The following is a 26,844-nucleotide window of genomic DNA, read 5'->3' as shown; positions in this document are numbered from 1 at the left end:
GTGAAATGCTCCCACACCTACACCGTGCTATAGGTCCCAACCTGCTTCCAAATTTACTCAATAATCACATTCACATTTTTAGCATGACCTACACTACTTAGCAAATTCGGTAGATCAATAATGAATGAATTGTATACTTTGCACATTTGTTCAGGATATAGGCAATAGATAATGCCAACCTTGTGCTGGGGGATTCCTTGATGGCTTACAGATTTTTTGGCAATTGGGTCGAGGATTACTTGTTCAACAGATTAGTAATGGATACACCTTTGGAAAAACTCAGCTGTTGGTGTTCTGTGGCTGAGTTATAAAAGATCCCTTTCACCTGGAAAATGGGAGACTTGGGCATCTATTCCATTGAGTCCATGATAGGACAGAGGATGAGAAGGACTGACAATTAGGTTAAGATAACTAGGCCAGGCTTTCAAAAGAAGCAGGAGGAGGAGGAAAGGTGGAGCTATGACCAAGAGAATCTATATTTAAAGAGCATAGAATTTGTATGTGAGGAGAGGCCAGACTCCATGTATGTGATAGAGATCCACTACTTACAGAAGGTGGAGCTGCAACCATAATGTCCTCCTTGGATTGCTCTGCTCAAGACTGTTAAATTCAGAGCATTTTTTTTTAAATATATAGTGCTTGCCAGTTTTTTTTAGCTGGAGACATTAGTAATATCTACAAAAATACTATGCATCGCTCTCAAGAATATTATGGAAACCATCTATTCAAGAAAAATGGAATTTTCTTCTTTTCCTTAGGTTAAGATCTGCAAGCAGTGCATCTGCCAAGGTTCAGGATGGGCAACCTAATGGAACAGGGGTGATAGATTGCACCTATACATTTTTAAAGCTCCACCAAACAACATGGAACTTAACTAGAATGGAAGTTGCACTCACTCAGTGCCCAAGTTATGTTCAACTACACACAGAAGGTTTAGTAGTGAGCACAGGACACACAGGGAGCTCAAACAAATCATTCGATTTTCCAAGCAACAATTACATTTTTTCAGCACTCCTTTACCAACAAGATAAATTGTACATAATTACCAGCAATCAATCTCTCAGAACTGAAAATTATCTAGAGGTCCCATTCCTTAATGTTTTGAAATGTAGATTTTAGAAATTTCAAATTTTAAACTTTTACATTTTCTCATATTGTCTTAATCCATTCTTTCTTAACCTAGTCTCTTTATTTCTCTTTCTGTTCCAAATTTGACACCGAAGTTCATTCACTCTAATTTGCAATCCCTTCTCAGCACTTCTGCTGTTGATCTTACACTCCTTCAATCTGATTGATTATCTCCATAAGCAATTACTTGCCTTGTTTATTCACCCTCTCGTTATCCAGTTTTCCTGTCTGTAACATCAGCAGCTCCCATTTGCAGCAATTTACCATGCAAAATAATCAAGAACATAAACATGATAGATGCCAGTTGAGGCTCTGCTCCAGTAAATTGTCGCTCAGTATTTATACCAGACAATGAGAAGAAAGACTTGGATGGTTTTTGTGTTTTGTATTTCAAAATATTTTTATTTTCTCTCAAACTGTGACAAGTGAAAACGTAAATGCCCTACTTCCAATGTTGTGCAAATATCAATTCACAGTCAAGGTGATCCAAGAAAAATCTAATTAATGGTATTTACCACTGGAAGTTTGCAGCAAAACTTGAATTGGTCAGAAATACATCATAAGTCACATACCCATTATGCGCATGGTGCTTCAGCACATCTGACCCTAATTATTACCAGCCATGGGAAATCCCAAGGTAACAACTGGCAGGGAGACAGAAGTGCTCCCCACCTGATCTTTGCTTTCTGGCCAGCTATAGCCTCAGAGAAACACCTGCCTTAGAATGTTCAGCAATGTAATTCAGTAATCCTTCCAATGTTTGGTCCTTAGTACACAAAAAAAATTAAGCTGCTTCTTCCAACACACAGTGCTGAAATACGTGCAATGGGTTAGTCTAGCTAAGTACAGCTAGAGCACGTACACAGGACTGACATCCTACAAATGCAAACCTAATTACGGTTGAAATTGCTGGGATTTGCTCTCTGCTGTTTAACCAATGTTTAGGGCTGCTGATGCCTAATGCAGCTTCCTCTGCCTTTATACAAATTATAGTTACAGAATATGCAGAAATGGTCATGTAAAAATCGTATGGTTTTCTAAAATATTTTTAAAAAAATGTATAAGGAATACTGTGTGAAATCAATTTTTAAGTAAGCTAAAATTCCATAAACCTGAAGTTTGAAGTGAAGAGTAGGAATTGGAAAGAATGAAGTGGAAGGAAAACGGGAGAGACAGGGATGGGGAGAATAAAGGTGGGGGGGGGGTGCAGGCAAGATGAGGCAGCTCCTGGAAGAAGCACAGAAAATATTTCTGTTAAGAAACATTACACACAAATTACATCCAAGTTCAGGGTCAACATTTACATGAGGTATAACTTGACAAAAGGAGAAAAAAAAATCAAAAAGTGACAATTAAAAACCTTTCCGATTCCATGTCCCTCAGTGACCTCTAGTCATTTTCACAAATGATAGAATTCAGGAAATATTACTTCAGGTTCCATGCTTCTGTCCTGACCTATCAAATGCGCCAAATAGTTGCAGCAAATTACTGGAAACTGCACTTTGAACTTACCCACTGGCAAGTATCCCATTAAAACAGAATGTTAGAGGTTCTTTTCCTCTCTGGGGCCTCGTGTATGGGGTGTCCCTGTAGGATTCTGTTTGCTAGCTGCAGCAGGTCTGAATGAGGAATGGAGCCAGAAAGCAAGTTCCAACCAGCAACATTTCCTACAGACTATGCTGTTTATTAAGAAAAAGAAAATTGCCACTTAATGTCACATTTTTCTGCTCACAAATCCCCTTGAGAAAATACTGGCAACTGTTCCAAACTGCTTCCATTCAATTTTTGTCTTGACAAGAACTTTTCACAAAGTGATAGCACTTTTCTTCCCCCTAAAACAAACAAAAAAAATGCAATATCATAAACACTAATTCAAGTCACAGAATGAGTCTTAGAATCATGGTGATATCTCTAGTGAATAGAGCCCATCTCGTCTCAAACTTGATAAGTTCAAATCCCTGTTAAGGTAATTATGTATCTCAATGGTCTACTTTTAATATTTGATACCCAAATGGCCTCTTAATTACACCCAGAATTCAACAGCTCACAACCATAAAGGATGAATTTCCTAATACATTCCTTTGTGCAGTACTTTTCCACAGGCCTTTAACTCATTAAAATAAATTAGTCAATGCCTGTATAAAAAAGTTAGTGCACACTGAACAGGTTTATTATGAAAATGAATCAGCATCCTAAAGCCTTAAAAGCACTGTTGTTGATATCAGCTAGCAAAGCTGAATATGTTCACTCCATTCCTTTTACTGAAGTTTGTTATGAATGTTAACTAGCTTCATCAGTTCTGATGAAAAGTTATCAAGCTAAAAAGGTTAACTGGTTTACTCTCCACAGATGCTGGCAAACCTGTTGAGCACTGAATTTTTTTTTGTATTTTAATTCAAAGTATTTCTTTCCAACCTTACAATGCCAGCGACCCGGGTTCAATTCCCGCTGCTGTCTGTAAGTAGTTTGTATGTTCTCCCCGTGTGTCTGCGTGAGTTTCCTCTGGTTTCCTCCTACGGGTTAGGAAGTTGTGGGCATGCTGTGTTGAAGCCGGAAGCGTGGCGACACTTGCGGGCTTCCCCCAGCACATTCTCAGTAATGCAAAAAGATGCATTTCACTGTGTGTTTCAATGTACGTGTAACAAATAAATAATCTTATCTAAAGAAAATTACAACTCAAAACTGGGTTACCACTCTCCTGCTGCAATGCAGAGAACTGAGTTGGAAATGACTAATAATACCTCTGTGTTATTCACATTAATAAATCTTGCCTCTCAGATAACAGTTTTTTGGTAACACCCTCAGCACTTCTAGCCATGGTTTCATCAATTGCTGAACCTTCTACAATCGTCCTATAAAAATGTCTCCCACTGCCAAAACTGTAAAATATGTAGCAGAGTTACAGCAATGGGACTCAAGTATATCTATACTGAAAGGTGGTCCAATGCCTCCTGAACTGCCTTGACTGGTGTAATCATAAATATAACTGTTGGGTTCAGTTCAGTTTCTGTCCATTTGTTTCACAATAATATTGAGGTTCAAAAAGATAAAATTCTTCAAATAGGTAGGTCACAGAACTGTCTTAAGATAAAAACATGGCATTCTTTCAAAGTACACCTGCATTACACTGTGCTCCAAGTACCCTGATATTTATGGGGCAAAAGTCTTCATGGTTCGTGGCATTCTGGCCCAAAGCGTGACCTGGAGATTTGCAAGTCTCATGGCAGAACTTCAGCAGGAAACTTGCTAAATCTCAAAGGGAGAAGGACTCACTCCATTATGATGGGTCTCTGGTGTTTCTTTGTTTCCTTGAATTTTCTGGACCAGTAGGAAAGCATTTCCCTCACAACGCAAACCTTGGGGATTGCTAGCAGTATCATCACCACTTTGGAATTCTGTAGGTGTCCCGACAAACCCAGAGACCTTAGAAGCTGGTGCCCTTAATCATTACAGGTAGGTGTGTTAAGAGCTGCAGATAAGTCAATGGAAGGTCCCATTCTGATTGATTTCAGCTAGCAATGCCCATTTCATGTTGTACTACTTTAAGTGCAATATTTCATAATTTGGGGTTTAAAAGCAACACTCATCATTTTATTTTAAATAATCCTGCCAACCAATAATACTGCTTTGAATCTTGCAGTTAAGTGGCTTGTTTATGCCTGAACACAGTGAAAAATTGTGTTGTAAGAGACTTTCTACATATCCTCCTGTACCATCTTCCTGTTCTATTCAATATTTATAAATAATCCAATTAAAGTCAACTTTCCAGAAACAACCCACAGAGAGGTACAGTGATAATCACAGGGGATTTTAATCTACATATTGACAGGAGAAATCAGGAGTTCACAAGTTGTTTTTTGGATAGTTTCTTAGAATAACACAGTAAACCAGAGATCAGACAATACCACACCTGGCATTGTGCAGTGAGACAGGGTTAGTTAATGACCTCGTCCTGAAGAGCTAAGAGAATGCTAATACTTATTGCTAGAGGAATCAAATCCTAAAATATGGAGGTTATACTTCAATTATATAGGCCATGGTGGAATCTCATGTGGAATACCATGTACAGTATTATTCTTAGTATGCAGTGATCATAATGTGATTGAACTTTAAGTTCAATTTGAGGGAGGGGAGATTGGGTCCGAGTGTATTATTTTAAAACTTAAATAAGGGCAATTATGAGGGTATAAAAGCAGAGTGAACTGGCAAATTGGGACAAGGCATCATAAAGGTCAAAATGCAGTGCCAAACATTTAAGCAAGTCTTTCAGAATACACAAAATAATTATATTCCAATAAGAAGGAAAAATTCCAAGGGGAGGATTAACCATATTTGGTTATCTAATGTCAAATTTAAACAAAAAGCATGTGATTGCCCCAAGACATGTGACAGGTCAAAAGAATAAACAGAGAAAAGAAATAACAACAAATGAATAACAAAGTGATTAATAAGGAAGGAAAAATTTGAGTATGAGATAAAGCTAGCCAGAAACATACAAATTGAAAGTGAGAGCTTCTATAAAAATATCTTTAAATTGTTTAAAAAGTGAGGACTAGTCCATTAGAAAGTGAATCTGGGGAATTAAAAGAACAAGGAGATGGTAAATGACGTGTTTTGCATCAGTTTTCACCAGAGGATAAAAGTAACATCCCAGAAATAGCTGCAAATCAGGAATTGGAGAGGAAACACAGGAAAATTGCAATCACCAAGGAAGCGGTACAGAGCAAAATGTTGGAGGGGTAGGTTCACAAGCCTTCAACCTAGGGTCTTAAAATAAGTGACTAGAGAGATAGTTGAAGTGTTGTTTTTCCATATTCTAAAATTTGCTAGATTCAGGGAGGGTTCTGTAGATGGGAAAATAACAAATGCAACTCTTTTATTCAAAAAGGTAGGGAACGAGAGAGCAGGATTAATATCTCAATATTTGTCATTGGGAAAACGTAAGAAGCAGTTATTAAATACCTTGTAGCATAGAAAAATTCAAGGTAATCACACAAAGTCAACATGGTATTGTTAAAGGGAAACATGATTGTCCAATTTATTGAAGTTCTTTGAAGAAGTAGCATGTGTTGTGAGTATAGAGGAACTGGTGAATGTGCTACACTTAGATTTCCTGAAGACATTCAGTAAGGTGCTGCATTGAAGGTTATTGAGGAAAATATTAGCTCATGGTATCAGAGGGAACAGTGCAGATACAAGATTAGTAGGCTAACAGGGAACAGAGAGTAGGTATAAATGGTTCTATTTCTGGTTGACAAAATGCAACAGAGGTACACCACAGAGATCAGTGCTGGGACCTGAACACTTTACAACTTATTTAAATGATATAGATAAAAGTATCAAAAGGTACGATTACTAAGTTTGCTGATGACACAAAGATAGGTTGGAAAGGAAATGGTGGAGAGGGCATAAGGAGATTGCAAAGGGAGAAAGCTAGGTTAAGTGGATGGTCAGAGATCTGGAGAAATGGATTATAATATGACAAAATGTGAAATTGTCCATCTTAGCAGGAAATATATAAAAATATATCAACCAGGTGGCGACATGGTGCAAGGCTATGAGATGCAGGTGCCCGAATATGATTCACAAAAGGAAATAGAGAGAGAGAGAGAAAAAAAAAAATCAGGGTATGAAGTAAAGCTAGCGAGAAACATAAATTAAGTGTGAGAGTTTCTATTGATATAGAGTTCCTATAGTATGCAGGTACAGCAAGTAATTTTGGAAAGCTAAGAGAATGCTAATGCTTATTGCTAGAGGAATCAAATCCTAAAATATGGAGGTTATACTTCAATTATATAGGTCATGGTGGAATCTCATGTGGAATACCATGTACAGTATCATCTTTCTTATTTGACAAAGGATGTTAATGAATTGAAAGCAGTTCAGAGAAGGTTTATTAAACTAACACCTAGGATGGGTGGATTGTAATATGAAGAAAGGTTGGAGAGACTAAGCTTATATCTGCCAGAGTTTAGAAGAGTGAGTGGACTTGATTGAAGCAGGCAAGATCTGAAGGCGTCTTGACAGGGTAGATGTGTCCTCTTGTGGGGGAACCTAGACTAGGAGTAAGGGGTTGTCCATTTAAGAGAAAGGAGAAGCAATTTATTCTCTCTTACGTGATCATGAATCCTTGGAACTCTCTTCTGAAAAGGGCAGTTGAAGCAGAATATTTTTAAGGCAGAAGTAAACAGATACTTGATAAGCAAGAAGGTGAAAGACTACTGCAGGTAAGGGGAATGCAAAGTAGAGGTTACAGTCAAACCACAAAACGCTGGAGGAACTCAGTGGATTGGGGAGCATCCGCGGAGAGAAATCAACAGTTGATGTTTTGGGTTGGGACCCTTAGTACAGATGAAACATCGACTGTCCATTTCCTTCTGTGGATGCTCCCTGACCCGCTAAGTTCCTGCAGCATTTTGGTTTTTTGCTCCAAATCCAGCATTGCAGTCTCTTGCATCTCCATCTTACAGTCAATCAGCTACGAACATACTTAGTGTCAGAGTAGGTTTGTGGTCAAGTGGTCTACTCCTGCTCCTAATTTCCATGTTTGTATGTACAGTGGCATGCAAAAGTTTGGGTACCCCGGTCAAAATTTCTGTTACTGTGAATAGCTAAGCGAGTAAAAGATGACCTGATTTCCAAAAGGCATAAAGTTAAAGATGACACATTTCTTTAATATTTTATGCAAGATTACTTTTTTATTTCCATCTTTTATAGTTTCAAAATAACAAAAAAGGAAAAGGGCCCAAAGCAAAAGTTTGGGCACCTGCATGGTCAGTACTTAGTAACACCCCCTTTGGCAAGTATCACAGCTTGTAAACACTTTCTATAGCCAGCTAAGAGTCTTTCAATTCTTGTTTGGAGGATTTTCGCCCATTTTTCCTTGCAAAAGACTTCTAGTTCTGTGAGATTCTTGGGCCGCCTTGCATACACTACCCTTTTGAGGTCTATCCACAGATTTTCGATGATGTTTAGGTCAGGGGACTGTGAGGGCCATGGCAAAACCTTCAGCTTCTGTCTCTTGAGGTAGTCCATTGTGGATTTTGAGGTGTGTTCAGGATCGTTATCCTGTTGTAGAAGCCATCCTCTTTTCATCTTCAGCTTTTTTTTACAGACGGCGTGATATTTTCTTCCAGAATTTGCTGGTATTTAATTGAATTCATTCTTCCCTCTACCAGTGAAATGTTCCCCGTGCCACTGGCTGCAACACAAGCCCAAAGCATGATCGATCCACCCCCGTGCTTAACAGTTGGAGAGGTGTTCTTTTCATGAAATACTGCACCCTTTTTTCTCCAAACATACCTTTGCCCATTGCGGCCAAAAAGTTCTATTTTAACTTTATCAGTCCACAGGACTTGTTTCCAAAATGCATCAGACTTGTTTGGATGTTCCTTTGCAAACTTCTGACGCTGAATTTTGTGGTGAGGACGCAGGAATGTTTGCAAGGAAAAATGGGTGAAAATCCCCCAAACAAGAATTGGAAGACTCTTAGCTGGCTACAGAAAGTGTTTACAAGCTGTGATACTTGCCAAAGGGGGTGTTACTAAGTACTGACCATGCAGTTGCCCGAACTTTTGCTTTGGGCACATTTCCTTTTTTGTTATTTTGAAACTGTAAAAAATGGAAATAAAAAGTAATCTTGCATAAAATATTAAAGAAATGTGTCATCTTTAACTTTATGCCTTTTGGAAATCAGGTCATCTTTTACTCACTTAGCTATTCACAGTAACAGAAATTTTGACCATGGGTGCCCAAACTTTTGCACGTCACTGTATATCTTGTAACCAATGCTCAGTTGCTTTATCAATGAACAATTGATATTGTGCTGTATGGAAATAAAGCAAAAGGGGAAAAAAAAACACGAAGCAAACAACAGGAAATAGATTGGAAAATCTTTGAGGAAGCATCCAAAAATTTGATAAAGAGTAACTGAGTAATGATAAAATAAACACGTTCAGTTGAAAACAATGCTGTCCCTTTAAAATCTCTTTTCTACATTGTGCTATATTTCATGCCCATTCTAACTGGGTAAGCTAACACACAACTCTCCCATTGAGAAAAGGTGAGAAATCCCATGTATTAACATACTTGAGGCACTAATTAAGTTTTCAATTTTTTTGCACACAATGCCCATGAGTAACTTACTCAGGTATCAAGCTTAAATACAAAATTACGTACCAATGACTTCTGCAGAGATGAGGTGGAACTTGAAATACTCATTCTACAGGTCCTGACACAGCTGTATTAGACCAGTGTGAATGAGCTAGAAAATCTGCTTCTTAAACCTTTAACACAACAATATTACAAATAAAAAAATTAATACCAGTAGAATATTTACATTTTCAATGTACAATTTCAAATTTAACACCCCAATGACCCACTTGCCATGCTTTGAGACATACAGACCAAAAGATCTACTGTACTATGACCCATCCTGGAAAATGCATGTGTGATAAAGTTCTCCTTGTCAAATGTTCTGTTAATTAATTAATACATGGGAAAACATACCAAAAGTATAAAGCTGGATGAAACATCAGTGATTTCCAGTATTTATAGACCAAAATTATAACACTGATTTACATCTTTAGGAGAAAATCTCAAAGATGTAAAATAAAAACTGGAAAGAAAATCTTACCTATGTGACTATCAACACTGACACTGCTGCATTGGACAGCAATTCATTCTTAACTCCACAGGTGCAAAAGATGATAGAGGTCATAGAGTCAAACATGCATGGAAACAGGCCCTTCGGCCCAGAGTTTGTACTCTCCATCTAGCACTATTTACATTAATCCATTTTTCTCTTCTCTCCACATTCCCATCAACTCCCCTCAGACTCTACCACTCTCCTACACACTAGACGTGATATAGAATGACCAATTAACCCACCAATCAGCACATTTTTATGATGTGGGAAGAAACCAAAGCATTCAGGGAAACTCATTGTCAGAGGGAGAATGCACAAACTCCACACAGACAGTACCCAAGGTCAGGATTGAACCTGGGTCACTGAGGTTGCGATGGCCCAGAAGAGGCCCACATGGTCAGAGGGAAAACATGCAAACCCCACACAGAGAGCACCTGAGGGCAGGATTGAACACAGGTCCCTGGAGCTGTGAGTCAGCAGCTTTACTAGCTGCACCACTGTGCCGTCCTCTTGTTCAATACTCAAAAAGCTTAAATTACAATTGGGAAATTTAAATATCCGAATCTGAATCTCTTTTGAAAGTGAACAAATTTGTGATGGTCTGCACAAAGCAAACAAGGGCTGGAGAACTGTGTAAAAAGTTGTATCACCAGCTCACTGTGACTTGCCAACCCTGCCAGATGTTTGCCTGCTGAGAAGGTGCCGTGATGCTCTGCTCTGGTCCCCCCAGTGTGCATCTTCTTTCTATATTCATCCTTTTCTAGGCTGTTGTTGTAGTGATCTTATGTACGAGGCAGAGTGAGTAACCAAATCTTAGTCACTCTCACGATCAGCAGGGTTCATGGGTTTTTTGTGCACGGAGATGTTATTCTTCTCCGGCCTATTCACTTCAGAGCTCAGTGCTTCTTCAATTCTAACCTTATAAGCAATTCAAATTTTCATCACTGTGGTATGGGCAGCTGTCATTCAGCTACACTGACCTGATGCTCATGAATTCCTTCTTTGAACCTCTCTGCCTTTCTATCCCCATTAAAATTCTCCTTAATAACTACATTACTCCAAGCTTTCTATCACCTTTCCTAATATCTCTATGTGGTTCATTGTCACACACTTGGAAAGCACCTTAGGATATTTTATGTTAAAAATGCTACCTAATTGCTGTTGTACCCCTCTGTTCCTTATTCATCCAGCTTCTAAAACACAGCAACAATGGGTTCTTCAAGACGATACTTCCTGTATAATTGAAAGTATGATTAACTTTTCCAAGGTTTTCAAAGGTTTTCTTAGTCTTTTGTAGCAGTTAGCGCAATGCTATTACAGCGCCAGCGACCGGGTTCAATTCCGGCCACTGCCTGTAAGGAGCTTGTACGTGTCTGCGTGGGTTTCCACTGGGTGTTCCGGTTTCCTCCCACATTCCAAACACATACAGGTTAGTAAGTTGTGGGCATGCTATGTTGGCGCTGGAAGTGTGGCGAGACTTGCAGGCTGCCCCGGAATACTCTATGCAAAAGATGCATTTCACTGCATGTTTCGATGTACATGTGACTAATAAAGATATCTCTTAATAACTAATGGTTTCTTATACACTATTTCAGAAATGGAAAAAAAGCTGAATGAATATTTCACAAGTTTTACTGAAATACATTTGGAAACACAGATTGGCTTAAATTATAAACAAATAAACATTTGAACCAATGGATGACATATCTGGAATGCAGAGTGAAACTTTACCATGGGATGTACATTATGCAAGTGGGCCACAGTCTGTCGATCATTATTTTGAGCCATCAGCTTTACCGTCAGGCAGAAATAGTAAAATGCCAGTTTTTGTCATGATCCTGATATGCTTCTCCTCCATGTTTGTATCTACTACTCAACCCCACCCAAATTCATTTATGCAGGTGTAAATAATTACACAATATTCACCTCATAACCATAACTGACAAGATGGTTATATGGTAAATGTTGTGTAATTATTAAAATATAAAGACAAATTAGATTTGGGGTTTCAGAATAGCCATTTACCTAATAAAGTTTCCATTTAGCAGCCCTGAATTTGAGCTAAGCCCAATACCCATGGTAGGCTGGAAAGTTTGGAAGGCAGAATTCATCCCCAACCTCAGTACTTGAAACATGATGGGGCAAAATTTTGGGTTTGGCCAGTTGCGCAAACCCATACTAACAAGTTCCAATTGTCCCAAACTTCCCAGTCAGGGAGTTGGATGGTGCAACATGATCTCAGCAGTGTCTAGGCCTCAGCCAATGTTCTGCTGAGGTTTCACCCTTGAGAAGGCTTAATAACCGTTGACAGAAGGCAAGGTGGAAGCAAAATCTTGCCTTCTGTCAAGTTCTGAGTCTTTATAACAGCATATGAATGTTTCTTTTACGCAGAAAGAGAAACAAATAGTTAAGGTCATCATTTCTCCAGGTTGGGAGTTGCCACACTAGGCTTGACTAACATGAGTCTCAGAGACAGATTCTCTACACTCCATATGAAATCCAATGATGGAGCAGAGAGGAAGGTGCACCAAAACAGAGACAAGACATTCCGCAGACGCTGGAATCTGGAGCAACACACACAAAGTGCTGGAGGAACTCAGCAGGTCAGGCAGCATCAATGGAGGGAAATAAACAGTCAACGTTTCAGGTCGAAACCCCTCATCAGGAAAGGAAGAGCATAGAAGCCAGAATAAAATGGTCAGGAGAGGAGGAGGAGAAGCACAAGCTGGCAAGTGACAGGCGAAAGGTAGGTGGGTGGGGGAGGGGGGAAATAAAAGGGAGTGATGCAAGAAGCTGAGGGGTGATAGGTAGAAGAGGCAAAGGGCTAAAGAAGGATGAATCTGGTAGGAGAGGACAGTAGACCATGGAATAAAGAGAAGGAGGTGAGGAACAGATGGGCAGGTCATCAGGGCAGGGGAGGGGGAAAAAGAAGGGGGTGAGGGACCACACAGGTGAGGGAAAACAACGGGGAGGGGGAGGGGGTGGGGGAGGGGGAGGGAAAAAAAAGCAGGGGAGGGGTTACCAGAAATTAGAGAAATCGTTGTTGAGGTCGTCATATTGGAGACTCCCAAGGTAGAATACGAGGTGTTGCTCCTCCAACCTGTATCTGGCTTCAACATGTCAGTGTAGGAATAGGAAGTGGAATTGAAGCGGCTGGCCACTGGGAGATCCTGGCTCTTGCGGCAGATGGAGCGAAGGTGCTCGACGAAGCAGTCACCCAATCTGCGTCAGGTCTCACCAATGTAGAAGAGGCCTCACCGGGAGCACCAGATGCAATAAGTGACCCACTCAGATTTGCAGGTGAAGTGGTGCCTCACCTGGAAGGACTGTCTAGGGCCCTGAATGGTGGTAAGGGAGGTGGTGTAGGGACAGGTGTAGCACTTTGCATGGTTGCAGGGATAAGAGCTGGGAGGGAAGGAGTAGACAAGGGAGTCACGAAGAGAGCAATCCTTGCAGAAAGCTGGGGTGGGGGGCCATGAAGATGTGCCTGGTGGTGGGATCCTGTTGGAGATGGCAGAAGTTGCAGAGAATGAAGTGTTGGATGCAGAAGCTCATGGGGTGGTAGACGAGGACAAGGGGGACCCTATTCCTGTTATGTCAGGGGGCAGAAATGGGGTGAGGGCAGACTTACGGGAAATGGAGGAGCTGCAGTTGAGGGCTGCATTGTTTGTGGTGGTGGAAGGGGGGAAAAAAAGGACATCTCTGATGTCCTGGAATGGAAAGCCTCATCATGGGAACAGATGCGGCGGAGGAACTGAGAGAAGGGGGTAGCATCCTTGCAAGTGCACCAAAATCTGTCTCTTGGCTCAACTTGAATTAACAATACATCTAGGAAATACTTGTAGAAAACTGTCTACCACAGTCATCCTCGATTCAGCCCAATGTTAGCTGATACTTCAGTACACAATTGAGGAAAGGCTGACTCAACTCGTGGGCAAATACATTTGTGATCTGGTTACAAACAATAATAATGGAAACTTGGTTGTAAAGAGTTACACTCTTTATTTCAAAAGGACAAATATCCTGATCTGATAACTTCATCCATTAACACTGCATTTAAATAACCCACAACCTACAAAACTGGCTAGACACTCAATTTTGAAGAACAAGCTCGCTTTAATTGAGTATGTTCAAGAGATTCTTAAATTGTACCAAGTCGCTAGGAAGACTTGTCACCTATGATCACACAAGTCCAGCACAAAGACATTGAGGAGCAATAAACCAAAGTCTGAAATAAAATCAAAGATTACTGGAGGTACTCAGCATCTGTGGAGAGAAAATCCATCAACATATCAGGTCAATGACATTTCATCTTTTGAATGAATCTTCAAGTTTGTCCTGATACTGCAGAAAAACAAAGATTTTTTTTAAAGAACCTTTAGTTTATTTTGGATCTTTGCCTCTGACCTTTCCAATGCTGGAAGCGGAGGACAGAGTCTGCACTTGTGACCAGGAGAATCAAAGAGCAAAGAATTAAATACTAGAGAAACACCTGAAGAAGGGTCCTGACCCAAAACGTTGAGCGCCTGCTTTTCTCCACGGATGCTGCCTGGCCTGCTGAGTTCCTCCAGCATCACCGTGTTTTTCATCAAAGAATTATATACCATAGGAATTAAATACCTGTAGACCGGTACCAGAGCAGAGTATCATGGCACCTTCTCAGCTGGCAAACATCCAATAGGGTTGGCCTGACTAAGCAAACTGCTGGTGCAACTTTTCACACAGTTCCCCAGCCCTTGTTTGCTTTATGCAGACAGTAAACCAAAGAATTAAAACAGTGTTCTGGGATGGTGAGCAGACAACGACTCTGTCACTAATTTGTTCACATTAAAATAGATTCACTGTCAGATATTTAAATTTCCCCATTTGCAACTGAAACTTTTTGAAAATTGAACAAGAAACTGGCACAGTGGTGCAGCTAGTAAAGCTGCTGACTCACAGCTCCAGCAACCCATGTTCAATCCTGACCTCAGGTGCTGTCTGTGCGGAGTTGGCACATTCTCCCCATAACCACATGGGTTTCCCGAGCCCTCCTATTTCCCCACCTTCTAAAGATGTGCGGGTTGGTGGGTTAATTGGCCACAGTAAATTGCCAATAGTGTGTAAACGAGTGGTAGAATCTGGGGGAGAAAGAAAAAAAAATCAATGGATTCTTTGCTGTAAGAGAGCCAATGGAAAATTGGAATTCACTCCAGGTTCCTGGCACAGCAGGACACAGTCCTTTTTAAAGTATAGTAAGTAGGGTGTATACCTTGGAGTGTTCAGACTGAAGGACCACTATAATGAACTCTGTAGGGTAGCCCCAAACAGACTACCAGTGTGTAATACATCCAATCTTCATGTTACTTCTTCAAAGAACTGCAACACTTGTTCCTTTTTCAGATTCAGAGTCATAATCAGGGAAACAAGCTCTTCAATCCACTTTGTCTATGCTGGCCATCAGACCTTTCTATACTAATCCCATTTTCCAGCACTCGGCCGACAGCTTTCTATCCCAGGGCATTTCAGGTGTTCATCTAAATACTTGGATGTTGTGCAAGTCTCTGCCTCTACCACCCCCTCAGTGCATCTCCCCAGTGATAAAATTTCTTAGTCATATCCCCTCTAAATTTCCTACTCTTTAAATTTATGCCTGCAAGTTTTAGAAATCTCTGCTAAGGGAGAAAGTTCTTTACCATCCATCCTATATAATTTTGTTTGGTTCAATCATATTTCCCCTACACCCCTCTCCCCCAGCCTTCTCCACTCCAAGGAAAACAAACCCAGCCTATCCAGTCTCTCCTCAAAGCTAAAAAGCCTCATCGCAGGCAACATCCCAGTAAGTCTCCTCTGCAACCTCTTGAGTGCAATCATATCCTTTTTACATTTGTACCATGATGTCCCTACTCTTATATTCCATGGCCCCGCTAATGAAGGCAAGTGTACCACATGCCTTCTTGCCACCTTATCTACCTGTGCTGCTGTTTCAGGGATGTACGCTAAAGTCCCACTGTTCCTCAGTATCTCCTAGTGTCCTTCTATTCATTGCGCATATATTACTCCAAAGTACAACGACTCACATTTTTCAGGATTAAATTCCATCTGCCATTTCACTGCTCATCTTACCAACTCATCAATATCATTCAGAAGCTGAAGACTACCCTCTTCACCATCAACAGCACCACCAATTTTCACTTGTAGATCATGCCACCTACATTCACATCGCAAATGTATACTCAAGGCTCCCAACACTGATCCTTGTATACAACACTGGTGACAGACAACTGCAAAACTGGCACTCAACCTTCAGCCTCTACTTCCTATTGCCAAGCCAATCTTGAATCCAATTTGCCAGATTGCCCTGGATGCCAGAGGTTCTAACCTTGTGGACCAATCTCCTATGTGAGATCTTGTCAAAGGCCTTACCAAAGCCAACATAGACTACATCAATTACACTACCCCCACCAAGTCACCTCCTTGAAAACTTCAATCAAATTAGTTATACAAGACTTCCACTTCACAAAACTAAACTAACTATCCTCCATTAATCCTCCTCTGATTCATCTCCCTCCAATTCCTCTAAAGTGGAGTTTCAGTCAGTGATTGTGATATGATGCCTATGCTGAGAATTCCAGGGAGGTGGGTAAAGGAGGGGCAGAATCATGTGCACTCAAATGGAAACTTTGATAAATAGTTAGCAATAAGTAGTGGAGTCACACTGTCCACTACAATCACAATTTACAAGGTTATTTAATATAATTCCTACAAATATTGTAAGTGTTTGAAGTGTTGCTTACCTTATTGTCTTCAGCCTGACTCTGAAGGGAAATACTTTTTTTAAGTTTGGCAATTTGAGACCCAAATGTTCTGTTGTAATTACATTCCAATTAAACTTGTTGATTGAGCTGATTCACGGCAGATGAGACATTCAGACTTATGTTAATTAGTTAGCACTGAAACCTGGTGCAATTTCACCTCAGCCAGGTGGGGACATTTGGAGCACAATTTCATGATTACATCCAGACCACCACCTTTGGCAGATCTTAATCTAAATTTCCACCTGCCCACACAGATGGAAGTTAAAAAAAATCCCCAGGCACTATTTTGAACAGGATCAGTGGCCTGGTCACCCTTTAATCTTCAACAAATACCATTACAACAGTACAATCAAATTGCTAATTGTGGGACCCAGCTGTGAAGGTTGACTGCCACATTTTTCCCATTACAAAGTGATTACAGCAGATAAGAAAATATTGGTAGTGAAGCACTTGGGATATCCTGAAATTATGAAGAGTGTTATAAAAATTCAGAAGTTTTTGCAAGAAGGCATAAAAAATAATCAATGAATTAAATTTTAAAGAAAAGTTCATTGATTGTCAAACTCGCCCATTTAGAATTTGAGATAGAGCATAATCTCAAAATGAATACGATAATTATTGTTTGCTTGATAGCCTGAAGGCCTCAAAATAGAGTAATTTCAGAATGAGATATACTCCATTTAGATGGTGATAATGCAGCAAAACTTCCCAAGGCACTTCACAGTAATGTTATGAAACAAAATCTGGCATCAACCCACAGAGGAAAACAGGTTGGATCTTGCTTTGCATATTTATCTCCCATAGGTCCCCATGGGCTTTCACACTTTTTGCCACACTGCTGCTTCCAGTATTGCAGAGGCTTCACTGATCCAGCTGATTCCTGAATCAGAACAGTCCATGAACAGCAAGTAGGCAGTGGATCCTGAAGCTCCACCCCCTGGGCCATGCTGATGGGCATTTGACAGGTCATGCTGTCAGAAGCCCTTTTCCATTGATCGGAGACGTGTAGTAAAAGTTGAAATACATTTAAACAATTTACTAAATTAAAAATTATCTACAAAATAAAAACATGTATTTGAAATAATTTTGCCTCATGTAAATTCATTTAAGATATTAATATTAATTTAAGAAAAATCATACCACTTAGCTTACCTCACCTTTTCAACAAAGGTCGGAATCAGGTTTATTATCACTGACTTATATGACATGAGATTTGTTGTTTTGTGGCAGCAGTACAGGGCAAAGACATAAAATTACTGTAAATTACAAAATAAATAAATAGTGCAAAAAAAAGAAATAACGAAGTTGTGTTCATGGATTCAAAGACTGTTCAGAAATCTGATGGCAGAGGGGAAGAAGCTGTTCCTAAATTGTTGAGTGTGGGTCTTCAGGCTCCTGTACCTCCTCCCCGATGGTAGTAACGAGAAGGGGGCATGTCCCAGATGATGAGGGTCCTTAGTGATGGATGCTGGCTTCTTGAAGCACTACCTCTTGAAGATGTCCTGATGTCCTCGATGGTGGGGAAAGTTGTGCCCGTGATGGAGCTGGCTGAGTCTACCCTCTGCAGCCTCTTGCGATCCTGTGCATTGGAGCCTCCGTACCAGGCTGTGATGCAACCAGTCAGAATGCTCTCCACCGCACATCTATAGAAATTTGCAAGAGTCTTAGGTGACATACCAAATCTCCTCAAACTCCTAATGAAGTAGAGCCACTGGCATGCCTTCTTCATGATTGCATCAATGTGTTGGGCCCAGGATAGATCTTCTGAGATGTTGACGCCCAGGAACTTGAAGCTGCTCACCCTTTCCACTGCTGACCCCTCACTGAGGATTGGTGTGTGTTCTCCTGACTTCCCCTTCCTGAAGTCCACAAACAATTCCTTGGTCTTGCTGACATTGAGTGTGAGGTTGTTGTTGCGACACCACTCAACCAGCCAATCTGTCTCACTCCTGTACACCTCCTCGTCGCCATTTGAGATTCTGCCAACAACAGTTGTGTCATCGGCAAATTTATAGATGGTGTTTGAGCTGTGCTTAGCCACACAGTCACGAGTGTAGAAAGAGTAGGCTAGAGTAGAGTAGAGCAGTGGGCTAAGCACGCATCCTTGAGGTGCGCCTATGTTGACTGTCAGCAAGGAGGAGATGTTGTTACCAATCCACCCTGACTGTGGTCTCCCGATAAGGAAGTTGAGGAATGTGTTGCAGAGGGAGGTACAAAGGCCCAGGTTTTGAAGCTTGTTGACTAAAACTGAGAGGACGATGGTGTTGAATGCTGAGCGGTAATCGATAAACAGTAGCCTGATGTATGTTTTGCTATTGTCTAGGTGCTCCAAAGCAGCGTAGTGAGCCAATGAGATTGCGTCCACTGTAGACCTGTTGTGGCGGTAAGCAAATTGCAGCGGGTCCAGGTCCTTGCTTAGGCAGGAGTTAGTTCTACCCGTAACCAAGCTCTCAAAGTACCATTGCAGTAGAAGTGAGTGCTACCAGGAGATAGTCGTTGAGGCAGCTCACTCTGGTCTTCTTGGGCACCGGTATGATCGCTGCCCTTTTGAAGCAAGTGGGAACCTCAGACCACAGCAGCGAGAGGTTGAAGATGTCCTCGAACACTCCAGTCAGTTGGTCGGCACAGGTGGTCAGTACCCAGCCAGGTACACCATCGGGGCCTGACGCCTTGCGAGGGTTCACCCTCTTGAGGGTTATCAATCCCATTCAAATGACTGGGGCTGCAGATGAGAAGTGTTACTGGTCCCCCTGTTCACTACATTATGCTGACTCAGTGGAAGTCACGTATGCCACCAAAAGACTTCCAGTCTTCCGCACAGCTGTGCATAGGTGCAAAAGTCAGGAACACACTGACACATGCATTGTGGCCAGCTGCAAAAGGGGTGGTCTTGACACTGTTCCCTGCAGAACTACTGACTAAATATCAGTATGATCCAACCCATTAGGGTAGGTGCCCAAAAACTGATCAAAGTCTTAAGGGGGAATGAGGTGGGATAGAGGAGAAGTTTAGTGAGGGAATTCCAGATTTCAAGGCTTTGATAGCTCTCGCCATATCCACCAATACTGGAGCAATTAAGTTCTAGGATGCTCAAAAGACCAGAAGTGGAGGAGTTCACATATCTTGGAAGGCTGTACAGAAAAGATTGCAGAAACTGAGAAGGGTATGATCTTGGATGAAAATTGCAAAATCGAGGCATTGTCAAACCAGGAGACACTGTAGGTCATCATGCAAGGGCTCTAGGTGAAGAAAAACTTGTTGCAAGTTAAAACATGTGTTTTTGACACCCTCAGGGTTATGGACGGGAGAATGAGATATGCTGGCCACTGCACTGGAGTGGTCAAATTTAGAGATCACAAAAGAATGGTTGTGGTTTCTTAGCAGCAGGTGAACTCAGGCAGTAGAAGAACTTGGGATGTTACAGAAGTGGAACTGGTGGTGAAAGTAATGGTGCTGACATGTGGCCATTGTCTCATTCTGGGACAAGATCAACACCAGGTTTACATATGTTCTCCATCAGTGTCAAAACAGATGCCAGGGAGACTGAGGGGTTTGAAATTTGTGACAGGGATTGGAAATATTGAGTTTGATTTTTCAAATATACAGCTAGAGAAAGTTTATGTTTGTCCACTGTTGTATGTCAGACAACCAATCTGCCAACTTAGAGACAGTGAAGGAGTCAAGCGAGGTGAAACCTGGAAACTGGTGCTGCTGAGGGCAACAGGTTGATGAGAAATGGGGGGAGATCAAACAGAGGTCCATGGCGACACCAGTGATAATCCAGATAGGCACATAAAGAGAAGCCTTTGCAGGTGATTTTTTGGTGAAGGCTGCCTAGGGAAGCATGCAGTCAGGGAAGTGGTTTCACATTTAGCAGAGTAATGCCGGAGAACATTGCAAGACAGACCAAAGAAAGGCTGTTTGCGAAGTTGTACAGAAATGAGAGGAGAAGACAATCAAGCCCCTCCTACCCAGATGGTACAACCTGTATATCACCAGACACACCATATCACAGACGTAAAATTATTCATAGAACATAGAACAGTAGAGCACAGGAACAGGCCATTCAACCAACGATGTTGTGTTGTACTAACTAAATTCGTAATTAAATGTCTAACTAAACTAATCCCTTCTGCCTACACAAAGTCCATATCCCTCCATTCTCTGCACATTCATGTGCCTAAACACCTCTATCGTATTTGCCTCCACCACCACCCCTGGCTGCGCATTCCAGGCACCCACCACTCTCTGTGTAAAAAACATGCCCCACACATCTCCTTTGAACTTGTCCCCTCTCATCTTAAATGCATGCCCTCTGGTATTAGACATTTCCACCCTGGGAGAAAGATACCAGCTATCCACTCTATCTATGCCTTTCATAATCTTATAAACTTCTATCAGGTCTCCTCTCAGCCTCCGCCGCTCCAGAGAAAACAACCCGAGTTTGTCCAACCTCTCCTTATAGCACATGCCCTCTAATCCAGGCAGCATCCTGGTAAACTTCTTCTGCACCCTCTCCAAAGCCTCCACATCCTTCCTATAATGGGGCGGCCAGAACTGAGTGCAAGACTCTTATAAAACTCGTCTACAGGTCTGTTCAGGTCTACAATCCCAACAATTGTGCCTTCACAAATGGACCATCACTTTTCTGCAGCTTCTGGTAAATGATTCAGTGGTGTCATTAGCAAAATACAGCCTTTCTTTCCAAACAAGGCACAATGATTAAGACGTGGCAGCTGAAACGAAAGGGGAAGGAAAAAATTGAGGCAAGAAAAATGTTTTTTCTATTAGGGAGGTTTCAACCTCTAACATCTCATGGAGATTGTTATCAGTTTTTCATCCACATGTCTTCACTGACATGTCATTTCGATTTGGTAACCTAGTTGAATTGCTCCAAATAATCTGTCATTTTACCAAAAATCTGAGAACCACATTTATATTTAAAGTCTTTGTGAGGAAAACCAGTGGCCTGAGGGTTTACATGGTAATTAAATACTTTACCTGTAATGGCTGACCTGAGCCCCACAGGGTCCTATCATCATAAAATGTATGCGCAGCTAATTAGGGAAAGTAAAGAGCAAGAAAAAAGCAATCTCATGCTGCAAATACCTTTGCTATAATGCAGTTTTTGATTGAGTTTTATAACAGCAAGATACACAAGGAAACCCTCCCATTATAATCAGTAAGAAAGCTTAGACTTGTTTGAAATTGTTTAAACTTGCTTATTTCATGAACTGAGTAGTTAACTGTTCTTTCCTCAAAACTATATTCTTTCAACCAATGATATGACTAAATAAGCTTCTCCAATTATAAATTAAATTGAGTATGAAATGTAGATTTCACTGCAGTTTTTCACAAAATGAGTTCCCATTCTCCAGTAACAGCTTTGTTACCACTGCACCGCTCTGACTGACATTCAATGTATTATGCAAGAAAAAGGAGATAAATTTAAATCGTGACCTGGGATGATTTTGACTTTGGCTGAATAAGGCAGTGGATATTGATTAAGTCACAAGTTCTATATCTCTGCTAATGTCCATTCATTCAATTACACCCATTTTACACTGTCACTCTGAGTCAAAATTAATCCGAGTGATACTAAAATGAAGTGCACTTTATGATAACCAATTAAAGAGAAGCACTGGCAAAGTCATGGGGACTGATATTTCTCTCATTTGGATACCCTGAAGGAAATAAGAGTAAGAGATCGGACGTTCTGTGTACACTGTCATTTTGCCAAACTTTGTAGGATTGCTGTAAAGTAAATAATTAATGTATAACCTATGTGGCTTGGCCCTTTTCTTTGGTTCATTCAACACTTCATTATTGGTGAAATGCAAAGAAACTTTTAAAGCTTTATGCATCTCAAAAACAACAATGTGCATTCTTTTTCCTTCGTGTGCATATCCACCAACGTCATAGATCCATTTGCAGCCACAATAGTATTTGTTTACTCAGTGAATGATTATAGCAGGATGATCAGAGGCAGGAAGCCTCCCAAGGCCTTGATGTAGACGTCCCTGCTGTGGCCTCAATGTATATTTACTTTGCACCTTTAATGTAGTTCAAAAGAGCTTCACAAGACTATTATCAAATAAAATTTGGTATATCATCACATAAAGAGAGACTAATGATCACAAAAAACTGGCAGGTAACAATAAAAGTAATGATATTCAAGGACCCAAACACCTAGTTTCCAAACACATTATCTTTAATAAAGATGCATTCATAACCCTAATACTTTCATGAATTTACAATACAGTTGATTCCCTGAGCTGATGGCTTTTATATGATGGTATGCATCCAATGATCTGAGACCATGATGATTGCCATTGGCTGCATTCCAATAATACAAATATACCTTACAGTTCAAAATGGAAATATGCATGCAAAAGTATGCACTTGACATAATGTCTCAGGTGCTAAGCCCTAGGTTGTGGTTTTTGTCTCTTGTGATTGTCATATATAGAGACCCGAAGCAACAAAGCATTTGTCTTTGTTTAGACACTCGCATAACAATTCTGCTTAGGGCCTGTTGTTGAACAAACCATGACTTCAGCAGGTTATATTTAAGCTGAATTCAGGTGAACCAGATATAGTTTCTTGTTAGAACAGTTTTCTATTCAAACCAATTAAAGCCTTTTGAGCACAAGGCTTCTAACTGCTAGTGAACTATGAATGTCTGGCAGACAGGAGGGAGTAAACAGCATTTTGGTTAAAAATATCGAGCTAATAGCAAACTGGTTGAAAGGCTTTTTGTCCTATTAATATAGGCTGTTTCCACTTTAAAACTTGCCAACATTTTTTCTGTGTAGCTTAAAAATGTAAGGCAATCAGAGCAAAGTAGGGCCCTTAATCCTGGAATAGTTGTAGGTATATGTGATCTATGATATATGTCATTCTATTAACAAGGTGCAATAGTCTCACACTGGCTACACTTCTGCTGTGGTTAACATTATTAAACTTCATCTATTTTTCATGAAATTACCCCAAGGATGAAAGGTTTATACCAGGCCTAAAAGAGTTGGCTGAGTCTCTTTTCACCACTTCCTTCTCTTCCAGCTCACATTAGAGCACAGTTGCAGAAGACCAGCACATCATTTGGTGATTAATGTTCTGCTGTGACTTCCTCCCATTGCTTGCCAGGAGTGCAAACCACAAGACTGCATACTCCCTGCTCCCAACTTTCCATCCTTTAGTTTTAATGGTAGGGACATAATGGGCCAAAGGCACACAGCCTGGAGTTACGAGGAAAATAGACATGAGGAGCAAGCAAAGGACCAAGCAATCATCAAAGATGTAACATTTTCTATACCACCAGAGCAATGAATATCAGTGTTGATGCCATGAACAACAGCTCACTGATTCCAATGTAGCATTTTAATTGATGAAAACCTGCAGCATGGGCTTAGATCCATCCTTGAATTTCTGGCATGTGCTTCCCATGCCCAAGGAGTTAGGCCATGAGTACAAAATTTTTAACAGGATTGCTATGGTTAGAATTTTTATCATTTAATGTTGTGTGCTTCAGCACTGTGTGATTGAGTTGTAATGATTTAATACTTAGATTGTGGAAGCAAATTCATTCTGCAAAAATCACATAATTGGTGAAATTCAATGAGATACTTCAGTACACAATATTTAACAGTAAATGTCAGAAATACAGTATGTGGTGTCAGAAATTATTCAGTGCTTATTCAGAGTCATGAAATTGAGTCATATTTATTTGCTTTATGTAAATTGTTGGCCATTCGCAGAAAATCATGTCTTCCTGGCTACCATTCATTGCGATTTATGCAATTTAAAGGGCTACTTGGGCTCTTGTCCCTTATTCCTGCCTTCCATGTACTATAGTTTCACAACTTCCAGGGAACCAAGAAGTGACCACAGAGAATAGCTCTTCTGCTATCTTCTTAAAGTCACCACCTTACAGGAGAAGGTAAAGAAGGCAGAGATGGAGAGTTTGAGGAGGAGGAGAGGCAGTCAGAGTGGGTGAAGCATGCTGCAGAGAGTCAGAGATGGAGGCCCTCTCCGAAAGCACCTTCAGAGCCAATCTCATTGCCTGGATGTGCTCTCAAAAACCCAACACAACAAGCACTGTGCCCAAGCAAAGACTTCAAAGACAACTTGGTGACAACATTTAGGTTTGGGTTGATATGGAAACTGGAAAATCACAGGAGGTGGTGAGGAGAGCACAAAGGGCCTGCAAAAGAATATACATTGGTTGAGAAAGTGGGCAAGAATTTGGAAGGATGGAGTACAATATAGGAAAATATGAGGATATCCACTTCGGAAGGAAGAATGAGAAAGCAAATTATTATTTAAATGGAGTGAGGCTCCAAAATGTGTCATAAAAAGGGACTTGGGATCCTACTACAGGAAACATAAACTGTTAGTGTACAGGTATAGCAAGTAATTAAGAATGCTAGTTGAATGTTGGCCTCTATTGCAAGAGGCACAAAGTAATAAAGTAGGGAAGTTTTGATGTAATCTTACAGAACACTGGTAAGACCATACCTAGAGTATTACACACAGGTTTAGTCTCCATTTTTACAGAAGGATGTTCTTGCATTAGAGGCAGCATGAGGAAGATTCACTAGGTTATTCCTGGAATGAAAGGGTTGGTGTATGAAGAAAGGTTCAAAAAGTTGGGGCCTATACTCAAAGGAGTTTAGAAGAATAAGAGGTGATCTTATTGAAGCATGTAAGATTCTAACAAGGATTGAAAAGGTGGATGCAAAGAAGGCCTTTCCCCTTAGGGGGATATCCAGAACTAGGGGGCATCATTTCAGAATAAGGTGTCGCCCATTTCAGATAGAGATGTGGAAGCATTTCCTCTCTCAGAGAGTTGTGAATCTATCCTAGAGAGCTATGGAGGCAGCATTACTCATCTACTCTGACAGCACCTCCCTAACCCACTACTTCTGGCATCAAAAAGGACAAGAGCCTCAGACACATGGGATCACCACCATCTGCAGTTTCCACTCCATGTCACACAATCTTGAACTGGAAGTATTTCTGATAAGTATCTGGTAATTTGTATTTATTTTAATTCTAGTTTTATTTACTTTTGTATTCTATTTAATTTATCTATCTATTTAATTACTTGAATTTAACTTCTCCAGTTATTGTACTGGGATTTAAACTAATGTCTATAGATCAATAGTCCAGGCCTCTGACTGTTGGTCTCATAACAACTATTCATTAACAAAAGAAAGGAAGCATTGCACACTCAAAGCAAACACATAGTTTGTGTGAATGGACAATCATGATCAAATACAGTGTCCAAGACCCACCAAAATGATTAGCTTCAGGTTGACTGTACTGCACACTTCGATTTATTAATAATAGCTAATTAATAATAGGTAATTTTAAACTAATAGCACAAAAAAACCTCAATTAAAGCAATTATTGAGGGGTGCATCCAATTGGAATGTCATATGTTGCTAGAGTTATTAATCACATATCATCACAATCTGTGGCTATGTATTCTAGCCCTCAGGATTGAAAAAAAATATTTTTTTCTCTTTCAAAATACATCCATTGAAACAGCAAGACTGCTTTGGATTTAAAAGCAGTCAGCATCCATAAATACTAATGATATTTTGTAGTAATTGTGCACCTGACAGTAGGTGTGATGTACCTTCTCTGCATTGGACCAAATTATATTAATGTGAATATGGACATGGATGAGATTTCATTAACATGAAAGAAATAAATTTGCTTTTGTATCTGCCACACATCAAAACATTCTGCCCATAATATATGAACTGCATTGACCCTCAGAGAAATCTAGAATTTTAAGCAATGCAGAGAACATTGTACCACTCAACAAAATCAAAAATAGTGGCAGCAAATATCTTTTTATTGTTCTGTTTAAAGGGGCTAATTTAACCAAATAACTGTTATTTGGATATTGCACTTTTGGGACATACTAAATCAGCTTTTCTGGAATGGATGAAATGGTTGGGTTACATTTTTGACCAAGTGAGATGCTTTTCAGTTATTTTTTATCAAGTTCAAAGAATTTTATAAATTTGAACTTTCCAGGTTTGCAAGCCAGAAATTACAAACAATGCAGAGTCTTTAACCATCTTTCTCTGTGCTGGATTCAGCAATCTAAAAGTCATCCAGTGGGCTGTGTGATATTTCCCAATAAGGCCTGATTTGAAAAACAGATTTGGAATGGAAAGGGTTAAAATAACTGGCAAGGGAAAGGAGGTGAATTATAAATCTTACAGATGGGCTGATGTAGCATCCCTCTGCACCTCT

The 26,844-nt window shown here is 40.3% G+C and overlaps 1 long non-coding RNA gene across 1 annotated transcript; it reads right to left on the bottom strand.

The window, feature by feature from the left end:
• Positions 1-1,521: 1,521 nt before the first annotated feature.
• LOC127567395 (uncharacterized) lies at positions 1,522-16,630 on the bottom strand. Its single transcript, XR_007955869.1, has 3 exons — positions 16,552-16,630; positions 9,307-9,413; positions 1,522-2,960 (listed from the first exon to the last, which is right to left on the bottom strand). It is a non-coding gene; the product is annotated as an uncharacterized LOC127567395 (long non-coding RNA).
• Positions 16,631-26,844: the final 10,214 nt, after the last annotated feature.

Source organism: Pristis pectinata, chromosome 2 (genome assembly GCF_009764475.1).
Source record: "Pristis pectinata isolate sPriPec2 chromosome 2, sPriPec2.1.pri, whole genome shotgun sequence".
NCBI lineage: Eukaryota > Metazoa > Chordata > Chondrichthyes > Rhinopristiformes > Pristidae > Pristis > Pristis pectinata.
Note: the sequence above shows the minus strand (reverse complement) of the source record. Positions and strands in the feature narration are given on the sequence as shown.